The following is a 15,422-nucleotide window of genomic DNA, read 5'->3' as shown; positions in this document are numbered from 1 at the left end:
AGTTCCAATTTCCATGGGCTCACAACAAACTATTATTTCTGCTTTTTATTAAAGAATACCCTGCTCAGTGCAAATTAAATAGTGACACTGACATACACCAAATTTTTTAGGGTTTATCGAAATGGGTGAAGCCAGGCCTAAAAAAAAAAAAAAACCGTGGTGGGTATCACCCATAACTATTAAGTTTAATAATCACGTGCAGCGTGAGCAGGTGCTCATAGCAGTATGAGTTTCTTTAACTTGGAATTTTAGTTGTGATTCTTTGAAAATGAAAAAGAAACCCACGTGATGAGTTTGTGGGTTGTGGCTCAACCTAACTACAAGAAGTTTGGAATGGGATTTGGTCGGTTGGTCCTCCCAACAAGATATATATATATATATATAGCAAATTACATTACCTTGAATTGGATCCGTTTAAGAAGCTCCACACACTATAGAGTTTTTTTTTTTTTAATATAATTATAATGAGACATACATTTTTCTGATAAGTAATAATAAAATAAAATAAATTTAAAAAAGAAGAAGAAGGAGGAAGAGGAGGTTGTTCCATTAACTAAACAAACTCAGTAAGGTTTTTTTCTTAAAAATATTGTTTTTGTTCCTGAACTTTACTAGAGGTTTTGTTTTTATCTTAGAACTTTAAAAAAATTCGTTTTTTATTTTTATTTTTATTTTCAATCATTCTTTCTTTCTTTCTTTCTCTTTTTGTCTTTCTAACCATCCCTGTTAGTTTTGATCCTATTGTGACCTAACGGAAAACTAAGATGATCTGAGTTGAACAAACCTTTAGAAATATGAAATTAACCTCAATGAACAAAAACTCCCAAATCAACGGGTGAAATCACAATCGTCAATGAAAAGTCACAAACTGGACGAAATGGAAGCCGAGCAGAAAACCCGTAGAATCTAGTGAGAAAAAAATGAAGAAGAAGAAGGCAGTCTAGGCAGATGCCTAATATGGATCATTAAAAGTCACACAGGAGAGCAAAGGAGCTGAAGAAGAAGAAGAAGGAACTGCTCACAATCTTGAAAATTAGAAAATTGAGAAACAAGTCAAAGAAATCACTTGTTACCCACTGAGTTATGCAAAACCCACAAAAATGCATTATAAATAATACTATTCGCATGAAATGCACAAAATACCACTACATAAACCTGGTCACGCATTAATTGCATCCAAATTATACAACATGCTACAGTAATATGTAAATTCATTCTTTAAGCATTTTTATTCTCTCTCAAGTCTGAAGCTCTCCTCAGTCTCTACAACAACAAAAAAAACCCCCAACATTTTCTCTCTCGTCTCTGAAGCTGAAAAAAAATTATCTCCCTCTGATACACTGATACACACACTCATGTCTGTCCAATAACTATTCCCAATCGAAAAAAAATTAGTGTACATGCACATAACATGTCTATATATGCATCCAGTATAAAAACCTCCACTTTTTGAAAGACACCAACACACGATTTCACTCATTCACATGGTTTGCCCAACATGAAAGGACGCAATCTCTTACAAAAGAGCCATATCATTGTCAGCTACTCAAAAGAATTAGGCCGCCTAGCTACTCGGCTAAACCTCACTGATATTTAGTTCATCAAATGCCCTATTTTACGCCTGATAGTAACCATGATCTCTGCCTATATAGAAGCCAATAATTAAAGACATGAACATTGAGATCGGCGCCGTTAATGGCTCTCCATCAGTAACCACATAAAATAACCTTATAGAAAAGATACTCAAGGAACCAATTTGGAGAAATTATTAAGCCCATTAAGAGGATTGCTGACGTGATAAATTTTTATTTTTTATTTATTATACTGATTAAAAAACTCACTCATAAATTTGCATATAGCATCATCTCAATGGTCAGGAAAGATCACATCAACAATCCTTCCCTATATGTACCTAATAATTTATCACAAACTAGACTCAAATTCCTTTTCAATTGCCTTGAATAAAGACACAAATTTTGATATAAGAATCGGAGCAGTACGTAGCGGCCGACACGTCCTCTAGTTGACCCCTTTTTGCAGGCATTAATTCTCTGAGTCAAGCAAGCAACAAATTGCATCATAAAGTTGAATTTTGATGCTTCAATAAAACAGTATCTCTTGTGTTGTGTAAGCTATGTCATGCATTAAAAAAGTAAGTAGTAGCCTTAATTCATGCCTGGTCCAAGTTTGAGTTTTTCAAAAGATGGGGAGGAAACAAAATATTTTCTCCCCATTAATTGTCTCTTCTTCCGCTCAATTAAAATTTTCTAATATTGATTCTCAAAAAAAAAAAAAAAAAATTTATAATATCATCCTTGAAGGTATGCAAAGAGGTTTTTGGATCCTGTCAAAGACACCTCAATCTCTTTTACTTGGATAATTGTTGCAGCTATGTCTAGTATAAAAGAATTTTGCAATATATATATATATATATATATTTTTTTTTTTTTTTTTGGAATGTGTCTTTTGTTTGCCAAGGATATTTGTATTTTTATTTTCAAAACATTGTGAAAATATTTTTCAAAAAAGTGCATTGAAATATTATTTTTAAGGAAGTCATGATGCACAAATGTGTGTTTAGTATCATATTTCTAGAATATTTTTCAAAAACTGGGAAGAGTATTCACTATGAGTATGAGTTTTTAAGAAAAAAAGAATATTACTTTTTGTGACACGACGTGAAATCCACGTTTTTAATTGAAAACTATTTTTAGAATTCTAAAATACCACATATTTTTAATCCTCTAAATTGAAACCCTCTGAATTGAAAGCGGTATTCTAAATACTCTATTCAAAGTTCTCTTACCAAATGCATCATTTAAAAGTGGGACCCACATGTTTGAGGATTCAAATCCCTTCAAAAAAAAATGTTTGAGGATTCAAATCCTTCACAACTGTCTTCAAATAACATTACCAAACAATGCCTAATTTTCTGCCCACAAGGTTTCAATTTTCTAGCCACCAGATACAAGCCGTTCTCATCCTAAAATACTAGATGCTATTTCCATCTCTGACTTGTCTATTTGGGTCCAAATGGGGGTTCAGTAAGGGCTCATTTCTTCTTATTCTTGGTTTCTTTGGGTTAATAAAATCTCCAAGGCTAGCTCAACTAATTGAGGTCTATGGTGAAAAATATAAGCTGTTTCTTTTATTATATTTAAATATTAATTAAATAACATTTTCAATTTTATATTTAAAACCTACTTTTTTTTTTTAAGATGCAAAATTAATAATAAAGTTTTTGTATCCAAGTTCCGCTAAAATTTTATTTTCAATTGATAATATGGTTAATCCCCTTATTTTTCTTGTGACATAGTTAATCATAAATATGATTATTAATTTTTAATTTAAAAAAAAATTTAAGCATATGCAACTATAATAGGTGTTGTTACCCAAAATATACAAATTAAATAATTTACACACAAAAAAAAAAATAGACTAGTTCTATTAAAAAAAAAAACTTACCAATACAAATGGGAAAAGTTAAAACTAATAAGGAATTTATTGTTTAAAAAAACTGATTAAATTATTTAATAAATTTTAACAAAATAAGGAAAGTGGATTGATGTATCACATCAACCCAAAAGATAATAGGTATAGAGGTGTAAAACAATAAACTTGCGTAGAGAAGAAGATGATAAGTTTTGTTCAAAATGATGTAATGTGAATCATGTGATAATAGATACAGAGGTGTAAATGTGTGTGAAGAGTTAAAGGGAAGGGGGAAGGGGGGAAGATAAATTATGGAAATAAAGAGATAACAAAAGAGTACCGCTATCGAAAAAAAAAGGGGCCTTACTCTTTTCTCTTCATGTTTTAATAAAAAAGAGTAACACTACTGACACAAAAATTTTTACAATGATTAAATTTGTAAGTTTTTATTGATTATGATCTAAACTCACCACTGATACCACCATTGCTTGGATATTGAATTTTTTTTTTGTGATATTTTACTCAATTACAGTCTATAGCATATAAAAAAAACATATTAAAAAAACATATCAAAGAACGTGTGTATATATAATATGCGCGAAGTTTGAGTTAATTAGTTTAAATTTTAAACAATAAGATTTGTAAGCATTCCTATCAGGTGTGCTATGCCAAATGTCATTTTACCACATCAAAATCTACTTTATCAATTTTAGCACATCATTTTACAATACGCTATATATCAAATATTCTATTTTAACATCACACTACATTAAAATAATAATTAAAAAAACCCAGCTATTGTACCGCAGTAAAAAATTGTACCTTAGCAATTTTACAGTACAATTCTACTAGTACAAATTGTTATTTAATTTGAAACACCTTGTGCTACAGTACAATTGTTATTTAATAGATAATTAAAAAATTATTATTTAATTATACAACATGATACAGCACAATTCTATCAATACAATTGTACTACAGCAAGTTTGCTAAAAATGCCAAAACTTTTAGCATATGAAACATCTCATGAATCTTGTTTTTTGGTGTTTGGTATGCCAAATATTAAATATTTAACATTTGGCACACCTTATGAGAATGCTCTAAGGCGCAAGCTCCATTAATTGTGTCGAGTGAGTTTAGCCTTTAAAAGAATATAGTATTTATCTTGTGTACTACAAGTTTATTTATTTATTTGGTTATTTATTTACTTTATTTATCTTTCACCAATGATGCGGTAAATAAATAAAGAGGCCTCTCTCGTGCTCACCAAACATTCAACCAGGATTCATATTTCAAGCCCATTAGTAAAAACTCTCAACACGAATTCAAATATATCAATTTACATATTCAATTTTCAAAACACCTCAGGTCAGATTAGCTATTTTACACTACATTTCATTAAAATAAATAAATTTTTTCATATTTTTTTTTCTTCGCACACAATAATCATCATTTACTCTCTTTATTTATCATTGAGATACATAAAGAAGTAATAAAAAACTAAATACAAAATGAATAGTATCAATATAAATTTACACGATTATTATAGCAAACATGTATTTTTACACAACTTGATGTGAGTGAATTTTGAGTTTAACTAGCTAAAATGTAGTCATTTTTCTATTATACAAGCACTAATGCGAGGTCTCTAACTAGAAAAAGTCCAACTCTAGAACCATAAGCTTAAACCCTCGTATATAACTCGCTGTAGCCTTCAAGGAAAAAAAAAATATATATATATATATATATATATAAAACTGAGATTGTGGCCATGCTTTTTGGTTTTTTTTGCGCTTTTGTTTCTCTAGGGAATATTGTTCCTTGGCTTGACTCAAGCTGACATCCATTACTATGATTTTGTTGTAAGTATCCTTCTCTCTCTCTCTCTCTCTCAATTTTTTTTTTTTTTTTACATGAACAAATACTAGTTTGTTACTAGAGTGCACTATTCCACCTTTTTTACTATTTGTGAGCGCAACAGCTTCCTCCCTAGGAAATGGGAAGTACGCCTCAGCCGAGTAGATCGAGACGGAGAAAGGATTGGAGTCACCATCTAGATTAGATCTAGGAACCATTTAATAGCACCCCTACGTGGAAGGATTAAGTCTTACTACCAGAGTATGGGTTTAGAGTTTAGGTACGGTTTTGGGAAGGTGTTAGCCACCTAAAACCCCTAACCCGTGGGTCGGCTTCTAGTTATTGTGTCTTACGTCTTAATCCTATTAAAGGCACATTCAACATTGCATTCTATAGTCACACACACACTATCATACATCTAAGCATACAACATGGCATCCGTCATCCCAAAACCCTAACATACATCTATCATGGCATCATATCATCATAAACCCTAGCAAGTTCCTATCTCATTACATCCAAGGAAACAAACAAATCATGGCAGAAACCAAACATGGCAGCAATTAAACATATTATCCTATTCAAATCATGGCATGTAACCTTGCATATACATATCCATCAAAAGAAGATAAAGCTCCTATAACAAACAAATGCATGTTCATGTGAATGCATGACTTACCTTACAGCATCACAACACTTATGCATTAATGAATGGACATATCATGTGCATGTTCATGGTAAAACAAAGAAAACATAAGAGAAAACCCTAATCTAATCATGTTAAGAACAAACAAACAAATAAACTGAGAAACAGCAGCTCAAGAACATAAAAACATGACAAAACAGAGGCATATGACATAAAAGAAACAAAGAAACAGAAGTAGAAAACTCATATTAGGGTTTCTAGGCATGAGTATGCGTGCATACATAGGCCTACATACGCAGGCCAGTTGTATGCATATGCATACTTCAAGCCTACGTATGCATGCAGGAAGCATGCACTCACAGACACGCCCTGGAAAACCCTAACCTAGGAAAAACTAAAAAAAGAACACAAAACAAAGCAGAAAATTAAACTAACAATCTAGCATGCAAGAAATGATAAAGCAAGGAAAAACTAAACTAGCTAAGCATATTATAACTTGAATAATCAAGAAAAACAAAGGAAATAGAAAGATTAAAACAAATAAATAGCAAGAAAAAAAAAAGGTTTATAACTTGTATCTCAAAAACAAAAACTCTTTGGTTTGATTTTGATCGTTCTCCTCAGTCAAATGTATTCACAACCAAACAAAATTGATTAGTAAACTTTAAAATTTGAAGATCAAAACCAATAAAGGCCTCAATCAAAAGAAAATTGACTTGAGAATGTTTTGTGAAAAACTCCCTCTTTGATTCACTATTTCCAGTGAATCTTGTGTTTTCCTTTTGGATTTTCTCTGTCCTTTGAAATATACCATGTAAGGTTTTATATAGTTAAAAATTTGGGGTTTGAAACGGCTCACAGACGATGTAGGATTCATTCCAAACCTCAGCTTTAATGCAAAAAACTTGCCTTTCATAGCTCTCGGGAACCCTAGCTGCGTATGTAGGTCCGTGCCTGTGTACGCATGCATCAAACATGCGTACGCATATGTGTGTATGTGTACGTAGGCCGAGGGTTTCCTTGGCCTTTATTTTCCAAAAACAGATTTATTTGCTCATAAAAAATTATATTTTTCATTTTAACATTTCCCAAGTCAATTTAGAATTTGATTGAGCCCTAAACCAACCTTGGGCCTTAGAATTTCAACATCATTGGGGAATGGGGGCCCAAGTCGTAAAAGGTACAAAATGCAATGTCTACTCTATTTGATTAAAAACTTTATTAGTTCAAATCGTGTACCTGAAGGAGACCAACTCTACAAGGTTGAGTAGCACCAAGAGCTTATTGGTTGTAAATGAAAGTCTTTCAAACCCTATGATCATAGTTTTTAAATCTAGACAATTCAAAGAACCTAAAATTGAGAGGTTCAAGATTTTTAAAGTCGAATCAATGTCAAACCGTGATAATATCATAATTAATTAAAATACAAATAAAAGTATATTAAATTTGTAAATATTAGCAAAATTGACTTAGAATATCTAAAAATTGAAATAGACTTTCAAATAAAATTTCATGATATTATAAGGTTAATAGAAAATAATATACATAAATAAGCATGAAAATAAACTTGAATAATTATCCTTCAAGTAGAAATCATTTTGATTAAATAAAAAAAAATCACTTTTAATTATTTTAGTAAATTCTCGTGCAAATGAATTATTCTTAAATCACAAGTAAATTTAGCAAAGAAAATAAATTTAGTAATATTTAATAAATTGATAGAGATGTGATACAATAAGTTGAGAAATTGTAAATAATGTAAGTATAAAATAAAAATAATAATAGATCATAGTTAAACATAAGGATTTCAAGTGGTGTGATGGTTACAATGCTAGTCTTGGTTCTTAATTAAGGGCAATGTGACAAAGACTGTTTATTTCTCTCAGTTTTAGAATGTCGAACTCATTAATCTCCCACACACAAATGCTAAAAGAATTTATTAATCTCCCACCAGTAAATAAATTTAAAATTTCAATCATAAGTTTTTAGTTTTTGGTTGCTTCACTCTATAGATAGTGTTTGCACATCAGATTGGGAACAATGTCCAAGTCTACGTGGACGACATGTTAGTGAAAAGTTGACGGGAAGATGACCATTTAGACGACCTCAAGGAGACCTTCGATACCCTCCGCTCTTATAACTTGAAGCTCAATCCAAACAAATGCACATTTGGAGTAATGGCTAGAAAATTCCTAAGGTTCATGGTGTCTTAGAGGAGAATTGAAGTTAACCCAGACAAGATCAGGGACATAATAGAGATGGCACCACCTAGGAACATAAAAGAAGTGCAAAGCCTTAACGGTAATGTAGTGGCACTGAGCAGGTTCGTCTCAAGAGTAATGGACAAATACTTGTCTTTCTTTCACACGTTGAAGAAGTCCTTCGAATGGACGGCTAAGTGTCGACAAGCATTCGACGACCTAAAAGCATAATGTGTTTTAAGCAAGGGAGTCAATCTTATACCGGAGGCTGTACTGGTTTGACCAGTGGAACGATATATTTCGGTACCAGTCAATACCGATGTACCGTTTCGGGTTTACCGTTATTTTTTATATTTATAAATGTATATATATATATATATATGTGTGTGTGTGTGAGTGTGTGTGTGTGTGTGTATTAATAAATATAAAAGTTTACCATAAAACATTACCTCAATTTACAACAAATTATTCATGGTTTTAGACTTTAGCATCAATTTAAAAAAAAAAAAAAAAAAAAAAAAAAAAAAAAAAAAAAACACAATATAAATAATAGAAAACTTAATTGTTCATTGCATACTAAGAAAACAAATAATACTAATAAGTTAATGCAAATAAGTTATCATTCTGTCCTTACAAAAATTCAAAAATTACAAAACTAAAAATAAGTAAAAAAATAAAAAATAAAAAGCTTTTTTTTTTTATACCAGCCAGTAATGTCCAGAATTAGCCGATACATGGCCGGTACGAAACGTTGGTGTTTCGATACATACCGGCCGGTATCAGTACCGTATCAACTACCTTGGTTTTAAGAAGATGACCAAAAACGGGGGAGCCTGGATTTTTTTAGGTGAAATAGGCTGCTTATCCATATAGTGACCAATGGTAAATGACTGGCAGTGGAAGTGATGTTGTTGATAAAACTCTATAAATTATCGAGGTTTCAATGTTTTTTTTGTTTTTTTTTTGGATTATTTGTTACTTATTTGTCAAAATTAAGTTAAATAAAGTTATGTCGTACTTAAAAATAGTGAGAATAATTTTAAAAATTATACACACGAAATTAGAGCTAAATAAGAAATTAAAAAGAAGAATGGAAAGGCAAACGGACTACTAAGCACAAAGTACATATAAGTCTTTTGTTATATATGACATTATTTTCTCACACTCGTTAGTGTATATGGTGTGTAAATATCACTCATTTCACGTTTTAGATGTATACATCAGTAAATAATAAAAATAAAAAGTGCAAATTAAAAATGTTACATACACAAAATATACTCGAATAAATATAAAGTAATATTTTGCCCTTTTGTTATCTCTCATCAGCAGGTAGCTAGTAACAGAGAAAAGAAGACACCCCCACCTAACCTACAACCAGAGTTCAAATTTCAAGCTGTACTTAAAACCATCGTAACAAGAATTCAACATAACTAAGACAAGACGTATTCAACCTAACCATCCAAGTAAAAATAATAAGTACACATAAGTTCAACCTTCATAAATAACTAGCTCTCAAAGACAACATAGCCAATAGCCATTGCAGAAATTAGAACAACTGGTCCTTAAACAGTATAGGGGTGGCGCTCCAGAACTGAGATTATGTGTTTGCCTTCAGGGTTCGTCAAGCTTCTGCTTCTCTACGGGATATTTTTCCTTGGCTTGGCTCAAGCTAAAGTCCATTACCATGACTTTATTGTGAGTACCTCTCTCTCGGTTTTTGGTTTTTGGTTTTTGGTTGTTGTTTCCGGACATTGGTAATATAGAATGAGAAATGGTTGTTGCACACTGTGAAGTACACACACTACTCCAAAACACAATTTTAATTATAAATTTAAAATTGTGAAAACGTGACTTGAAAACATGATTTCATAATTTAATTGAAATTATGTTTTGAATCCACAGTTTCAAACGACATAGAGCACATACACCATAGGTGTAATTAATTGTGCTCATATTGAATACCATGAAAGTATAATAAATGCATTTATATTCCATTCTCTCATGTAAAAATGTGATACACTCTTCCGCTTTTAATATTTAAATAAAATTTTATTTGTTCAAATTGTGTAGTTGACGGAGACCAACTTTACAAGGCTGTGTAGCAGTAAGAGCCTGTTGGTTGTAAATGAAAGTCTTCCGGGCCCTGTGATCCGTGTAACAAAAGGGGATACTGTGTATGTAAATGTACATAATCAAGGAGACTATGGTGTTACTATTCATTGGTAAAGACTCTCTCTCTCTCTCTCCCTCACTTACAAAATATTTGTACCACTTTAACATTTTTTTTAATACCTTTTCTTTTTTTATTTTTTTATTTAATGATTGAGATTAAAAACATTTATACTACTTTAATATTTGTACCGCAAAATATTTGTACCATTCTAACATTTTTTTTATTTATTAAAAGTTGTTATTTTCAATTTTTAATCTCAGTCATTCAAAGTGATCTATCTGTACAAAAATTTAGCATAGATGTTTTCCTATATTAGTATTAATCAATATAAGTACTCCTACATGGTTATGGTATTGAAAAAGAAAAAGATTCCGTTTATGCATGTCTTATTGTCTTATTCCCAATTTAGAAAGTCTTATCATTGACCCTTAGGTCTACCTGAATATATAGTTATATACATCAGCTGTAATTCCATATACTATACTCGTTGGTCAACAGTCAATAGTCAATGGAGTGCCAAGTGGCAACAGCCACAAAGGATCTTTAGCCTACAAACATACGAACGGTTAGTAAATAAATAGTACCACACACCAACCCTTTTTTGTAAATAATTAGTACATATTTATTTATTTATTTATGTTATGACCAAAAGGAATAATGGAATATTATTTTATTTTGTTTCCTCTATTTATCACCACCATTGTAATTCATAAGGAAAAAACTTTGTTTTATTTTTGTGGTAATTTGATAGTTATTCAATAAATGAGGGATTTGAACTATAATTCTCTTAATAAAGGAAAACATGTTATACTACTAAGTTATTAGATTCTTAAAAAAAATGGCCTTTCATCCTCATTCAAGAGTATGTATTAAAATTTAGGTCTATAACTATAATGTTGCTCCAAAATTTGTCTTCTATATATGGTTGTTCTCTTTTACTATAGAAATAAATAAAACAATGCCAAACTGACAAATAGCAAAATAAATAAGCCTACCACTCTATTGGTTTATGTTGTATAAAAGACGAAAATGAAATAGTAAAAATTTATATTACAAAGAGTATAGATAATTCAACAACAAAAAAAATGTTACCAACTTTCTCTCGGAATCCCAATTATTTTAGAACTAAAATTTTGGCGATGTATGAATAACATTTTGAATTATTTTCTTTTATCATTTTTTTCCTTTTCTTATTTTTTTATTTTTTATAATTCAATAATTGGGAAATGAGGGATTAAAAACTTAGACATTTCTTTTTAAAACATCAGGAAGTGTTAGTTAAATTATAAGACTCTTAATTTTATTTTCCCTTCTTATTTTCTAAACAAACATGAAAAAATAGAGAAAATTTTCTAGTGGTCTTCACTATAGTGGTAAACCAAAATTAAAGAATTTCATTACCAAAAAATGAAATTATTGAAAGATATTATAAAAATAACTAAAGAAATTATGTTTTCTACAGGCATGGAGTGCATCAACCAGGAAACCCATGGTCGGATGGTCCAGAGTACATTACACAGTGTCCAATAGAACCGGGATCAAACTTCACTTATGAAATTATATTTTCGGATGAGGAAGGAACCCTTTGGTGGCATGCTCATAGTGACTGGACCCGAGCTGGTGTGCATGGTGCTATTGTCGTTTTGCCAAATGAAGAGACCGGTTTTCCATTTCCTAAGCCTGATGGAGAAGAAATTCTCGTGTTAGGTATTCAATATAATCTAAACGTTCTTAATGCTCCTAGAATTTTTCAAACTTAAGAATTTCTAAACGCAAACGTTTGTTGTTCTCATATGCTTAAACTATTAGTACTTTTTGAAACTCCATAAAACCGCTTATTCAACGCCATTTAATCTAACCTTATATGATGGTATTATAAACAGATAAATATATTTAAAACCCCTTATATGATTGTTAACTATGGTGCAATGACAACATGGTCAAATTTTTTATCTTTCTCCATTCTGTCCTAGCCATTTAGGTATTCGGATTGTTTGCTAACCTTGATGTATTAGCACGCATAAAGATATAAATATGTAATCCCATTCGAACAATGTCTAATATCATGCATTTCTTCTCTTGTACTTGCAGGATCTTGGTATGTGGGTGACGTAAATGAAGAAGTTGCCGAAGACCTCGAAAATGGTGCTGATACTCCTCGATCTGATTCTTACACTATCAATGGCCAACCAGGAGATTTTTGTGTGTGCTCTAACGGTACGTGGACACACTCACGCTGAATGAGGAAAGATGCACAAAATCTCAAACTATTGAATGTAACTCCTAAACGTTAATTACTATTGCACACGCTAAGTTATACACTACTAATATACACACTCCAACTGAAATTTGAAAATACAATTTCAATTATAATTGTGAAATTCACAATTTCATGATTTCACAATTATAACTAAAAACACAATTTAAGTAATGTGTCCAGTACAAACATTGTGTAACTATTGCCACTCATTCCAAAATACAATCAATATTCTTGTGATGCAGAAAGTACTTACCGCTGGCAAGTAGATTATGGCAAGACCTATCTTCTTCGTTTAGTCAATGCAGCCATGAATGCAGAACTCTATTTTGCAATTGCTCAACATAACCTCACCGTTGTAGGACTGGACGGATCATACGTTAAACCTGTAATCACTGGATTTGTGATGATAGCTCCAGGACAAACAATGGATATGTTGGTCACAGCAAAGCAGCCTCTTGGTCGCTATTATGTGGCTGCTAGACAATATGATAGTGCTAGGTCCGACGTTACAGACTATGATCAAACAAATGCCACAGCAATTCTTGAATATAGAGGCAACTACACTCACTCAGCAGATCCAATATTTCCGAGCACCCTTCCATCCTATGAAGACTTCGCTCCTGCAATGAGCTTCACGAGTCGTCTTAGGAGCTTAGCGAACCGCGACCACCCGGTTAATGTCCCAAAAAACATTACTACCAGAATGTACATAGCAGCTTCCATGAACACTGTTACCTTTGACTATGAGGGAACTACTAAAAGTGGTCTTGCTTCAAGCTTAAACAATGTCAGTTGGATTAACCCTTCCACTGATGTTCTACTTGCCTATTACAGGTATTGCAATTTCTTGTACATATACTATCAAATTACAAACTAAAATAACTTCTGGCTAAATTGTTGTGTGAGCTTAACTAGTTAACCCAGTAAACACTATGTTTATGTAGTTGAAATGACATTATGCCAAAATCTTTTAACACAGGAACATGAGTGGGATTTACACCCCAGATTTTCCAGACTATCCACCGGTTCTTTTCAACTTCACTGCAGATGAGGTACCCGATTATACCACGACTACAATTCAAGGGACCAAGGTGAAGATATTTGATTACGATGAAGAGGTGGAGATAGTGTTTCAGGGTACTAATGTTTTTGATGCATCAGAAGATCATCCAATGCACTTGCATGGATACACCTTCTATGTGGTTGGCTCAGGTTATGGGAACTTTGATAATGTGACTGACCCAGAAGGCTACAATTTGGTTGATCCGCCTAAGATGAATACAGTTTCACTGCCTAAGAAAGGATGGGTTGCCCTTAGATTCAAAGCAAGTAATCCTGGTATGTCACCTAATTTTTATTCCGTGGAGTTAGCCATTTGTGATTTCTTTTACACACTAGAAGCTTGCATTTTCTTATCTTTTATTTTGTATGCTAACTTTGATTCATAAATGGATAAATTCTTGCAGGGGTATGGCTATGGCACTGTCATTTGGATCGACATCTAAGCTGGGGTATGGACACTGTCTTTATAGTGAAAAATGGTGGCACCCGTGAGACGAGTATCCGCGAACCCCCTCCTTACATGCCTCCATGTTCGAGTTCTGCAATTAGGCTCCAAAGGCTTGGCAACTCGGGTGAAAAAATAAATTAGAGACCATTAATTAGTTGAACATCTCCTACATATGTTTTTGAACTGAAGGAGATTGAAGCTTGGAATAAAATTACGGGAATTGTAACTTATTAGTTTATATCTGTATTCTGTACTACCAGAGGCTAGGTCTATAGCTAGTGTAAAATTGTACCCCGCTACTATTGAATCTGTCTTACTGAAACAAATATTCAATTCTTGGTTAAATTGTACCCCGCTACTATTGAATCTGCTCTACCATGAACAATTATGAAGACATAATCAGTTTAGCAAAAAAATGAAGACAAATAATCAATTCCAAAAGAAAACAGTAATAAAGGTAACGATAGTAACAGTGATGGGACAAAATGAAAAATGAAGTTTCAGGAGCACATTTGGAAATTAGATTGTCAAATCCTCACTTACACAAAACATAACCATGCAAGTTATGTGGGAAAAAGAAGACCATGAAAAAGGACTAGCCATAATTGGAAATGTGCTTCATTTTACACTAATTAGGCTAATCAAATTCTGCAACCACTTCATCTCAGAACTAAGAGATGATCATATTTGACACAAAAACAATCGTGTCCGTAGCTAGTAAGAACATTTCACATGCTAGAATTGAGACCAACCATAGATATTTTATGTGTAACACGAAACTAGTGACCATTATGAGTGCCACATTCTTACTCGCTTTAGTTTGTTTGGCGTAAAATGTTTTTAGTAGGAAAATATTTTTGGCTAAAATCATTTTCAAAAAAACTGGTTGTTTTAAGATGTTCAGGTGTGTTCTTGAAAATATTTTGAAAATCATTTTTTCCGACATTTGACTTGTACGAAAAATCACAAATTTTCTTTTACATTGATATTAATTAAATAACAATTTTAATTCAACACTTTCAAATATCAATGCAAAACAACTAAAATCAACCTTAAAAAAACACAATCAAAATAAAATTATTGACAATCAAAATATAAGTGGTGAAGATAAAAAATAAATTAATTAATTAAATAAATTAAAATTTTAAAATAAATAATAAATAATAAATAATAAATAAATTTAAAAAAAAAACACAAACAACAAAAACTATCAACTAAACTTACACATTTATATGCATAACTATAGACTCTTGAGAATTGGTTTTGTGTGATTTTTTAAAGTTGGGGGCAATTTCCAAAATTTTGAGGTATATCAAGGTCATTTTAGAGATTTCAAGAGGCAT

General features: G+C 31.8%; 1 pseudogene; it reads left to right on the top strand.

Annotated features, from left to right (window-relative positions):
* The first annotated feature begins 9,607 nt into the window (after positions 1-9,607).
* LOC126713572 (putative laccase-9) lies at positions 9,608-14,424 on the top strand (annotated as a pseudogene).
* Positions 14,425-15,422: the final 998 nt, after the last annotated feature.

The sequence above is a fragment of the Quercus robur genome, chromosome 2 (assembly GCF_932294415.1).
Source record: "Quercus robur chromosome 2, dhQueRobu3.1, whole genome shotgun sequence".
NCBI classification, from domain to species: domain Eukaryota; kingdom Viridiplantae; phylum Streptophyta; class Magnoliopsida; order Fagales; family Fagaceae; genus Quercus; species Quercus robur.
The sequence above is the reverse complement of the archived record's forward strand: the minus strand, read 5'-3'. Positions and strand labels throughout refer to the sequence as shown.